The following is a 3274-nucleotide window of genomic DNA, read 5'->3' on the forward strand; positions in this document are numbered from 1 at the left end:
TGAATATGACACGCACTCAGTTTTTAAAAATGAGCGCTGACTTTTTAGTTTTTTTAATGAGCAGTTTTGCTTAAAAATGGTATGCATACTTTCATGTTTAAGAGGCGGAGTCTTCGCTTGAAGTCACTGTCTGTAATTTGAGAAGGTCAAAAATATAAAAAAAAAAGAACAACTTCTTACAATATTCTTTTCTTAGTAGTGTTTTTTCGGCCCAGATAAGCCTATTGTACCCAAACTTTCTGGGCCAAAGTATTTCATTTGCAACAAATCAGCTGCTTCATTTTATGTTGATAAATTTTTTTCCCTCTTACGTGAAATATTTACTTCAAGTGGTTATTATTTTTCGAATAATTATTTCAGATTCTTGCTTAAATGATGTCTTTTTACGAGTTGTTTAGTAAGATCTGCCCTTTTTCTGTCAATGATTGACATAAACAAAATACATTATATCTATAGACCTGAAGTTTTTAGAATCTCGCAGCTTTTTCAAGAAATCTGAATGTCCGATTTGTTAAATGCAGTTGGGAGCAGCTCGTATATCAAAGCAAAATCCTAAATGCCGTGGCTGCTTTTTAGTCTGTCTCAACGTCCCCAAACAGCTAAAAATTGGTGAACTGTCAAAGAAATTAGCCTGCCTCAACTCAATTTACAACAAGTTTTAGTGCGGGATAAGTCACCAGGCAGATAAAAAATTTGAGTTACGTTTTGTGCATCAAGAAAAAATCTTTTAATGCGTGCGGAATAAGTCAATTGCATCGCCAAATTGATAGTTTTTAAAGCTCCAGAACTTTAGGAAAATCATTACGAGGCCAAACTGTGCACTGGATAGGAGCACACTTTAGTTTGTGTATGTCTCTGGAATCCACAAACAAGTCTTTTAACATGTTAAGTTTTTCTCGGAACGATCGAAAAACGAAAGAACAAAGGAAGATCACAGAGAGCGTCCTTGATGCGGAATCCCCTTACAAATCACAAAATACTTAGTTTACACACAAAATGATGACTGCAGGCGAAATATATTTGCCCATTTGCACTTAAGGAATTGATATATTCATCGTGGTCTAAAAATCTTCGTCAAAAACTATCATTTTGCTCGCCGAAACTGGTCTAAATACGAAAACACCCACTGTGAATGATCCTTTTTTGAAAGTTGGAACAAAACGGCATGTTTTGTCAGAAGTATATAAGGATGACATGCAACGAGCAATCTTGAAAACCTTGCGAAGTGCAATTAATAACCCAATGCAAAAGTAAAGCAATCAAAAAATCAGTCAATAGAAATGTTTTCTACGAATTTTGAAGGAAAAAAAAACGAAACTAATTATTTATTTTCGGAGTTTTTTCCCAACACAAGTTTCTGCTTTTTGACTAGCAATTTTGGACGGAAGTTGGAATTAAGTCTGAAATATTTTGATGGCCTGAGTTAAAAATAGGAATGTATATTTTAGTTGTAATAATTTGCAAATTTGAGCCTTAAAAAATTACTTTTTTGGCCAACTCGGGATAATTAAAGCGTCATATATTGCATTTTAATAAAACGCAAACGGCCGATAATTTTCTACTTAAAAATCAATCCAAACTAATGTCAGGCACGCTAATTGATTCAAACAAGTCTGATCGCATGTTAGGGCAAAACCTTGAATGTTTTGACTGCCCTTCTAGCGGTATTGAAATTTTGTTTGTAAAAATTATTGAAAACCATACGCTATGGTCACAATTAAATATCATATATGAAAAAATGAGTGAGATCAAAATTACCATGACCAATTAGCTTGCTTGAATTCAATGTGGAACAATTATGCAGCGAGGGGAAACTCGCCGCACATGATATCTCGTTACGCTTTTTTGATTATCAAATAAAGTCTTCACTAAGCGCATAGCTTAGACCAGAGCATGGCTAAGTTGACAATTTTTAACACCATATTTTCAACGATCAACAAAATCGACGGAAAATAGTAGATCTCAGGGAGTCAAAGCGTTAAATGGAGTAATAATATTTTTTAGTTATATTTTAAGAATTAGTTAGAATCACCCCTTGCATAAGTATACCGTAACTATTCGAAAGACTACATTCATCCCCGAAACTTGAAGCTAAAATTCAGTTACAAAAAGTATTTCATGCATTACTTCCATGCTTTTTTTCATGCTTTACTTTTATGACTGTACAAAAACTGAACGAAAGGGGGTCTCATGAAACAGCGCTGATTATTAATATCCGAAAATATCTTGAATTTGAAACGGTTTTTTCTCAAGTAAACAAAAAAACTGACTTGATTTAAAAAAAACTTTAAATTTTGAATTTCAAATTTAAAACTAAATGGCGTCAAAATTACTAGAAATTCTAAGTTTACACAGACGCGCAGCTTTGCTTCGCAAGCACCAGCGGGAAAACGGCAAAAAGGAGCTCTTTAAAGTGCAATAAGCAAAAGTAGAAATAAATCTCGAACAAGAAAAATTGGGTTTTCTCGATTCGATCCTTCGACCTAGAGATTATAGTTCTCACGCACTAACCACTCAGCCACAGACGCTTAACTTTTCACTAACACTAGCCAGAAATAAAGTAGAGAACAGATGTTATGAAACTTTCAATGCTACAGATCTGATTATAGCAAAAGTGCTACCAAATCAGTGAACTTTTAATGAACGCTTTTTTGCGGGTTAGGTTAGAAAAAAAGAGGGTTCGTACAACTAGACTACGCTTCCCAAGCTGGCTAGTGTAATAAGAAACTTTTAACAAAAAAATACCTCAGTATGAAAAAACTGGATCTATAAGTAACTATAAGTACATTTTTTCGCTGGGAAATCTTAATATTAAAATCTATTTTCGAAACTAAAATCAACTATGGAGGAGTTTGTCTTCCTTTTAAAATAGGAAATGAACTGAACTTAAAAACAAACCAAAACTCAAAACGCGTTAAGGCAAATTTTTCTTGAAAAACAAAAATCACCGCGACCTATAAATGTCTGAAGTACGTTCATCAGCTCTTGAAAATATTTCCTTTTTCTGTCCTGCGGTTTCTTTTGAATGCGGTTCAGTTAAATGGGTTTTAGCAATTCTGTTATTTTTTTAAAAAAATATATTTCTTGAGATAAAATAAACTTGAATGATATGCTCATACTTAAACGCTATAGATAAAAAATACATTCACTTAAGTTTCCCATCGACTTATTCAGTCCCGTTCAACAATTTTTGGATAGATACTCTGTTATATTTTGGCTCTCTGCAATTCAAAATGACACAATGCAGCGATACGAACAAACTAGACTGATATAG

At 33.5% G+C, this 3274-nt stretch overlaps 2 protein-coding genes across 2 annotated transcripts in view; both read left to right on the forward strand.

The window, feature by feature from the left end:
* Window positions 1-3274, forward strand: part of LOC134853395 (uncharacterized) — a 551043-nt gene that overhangs the window by 316427 nt on the left and 231342 nt on the right. The window lies entirely within an intron of this gene.
* LOC134853394 (uncharacterized) overlaps window positions 1-3274 on the forward strand; it is a 410233-nt gene that overhangs the window by 126568 nt on the left and 280391 nt on the right. The window lies entirely within an intron of this gene.

This window comes from Symsagittifera roscoffensis, chromosome 8 (genome assembly GCF_963678635.1).
Source record: "Symsagittifera roscoffensis chromosome 8, txSymRosc1.1, whole genome shotgun sequence".
Taxonomy (NCBI): domain Eukaryota; kingdom Metazoa; phylum Xenacoelomorpha; order Acoela; family Convolutidae; genus Symsagittifera; species Symsagittifera roscoffensis.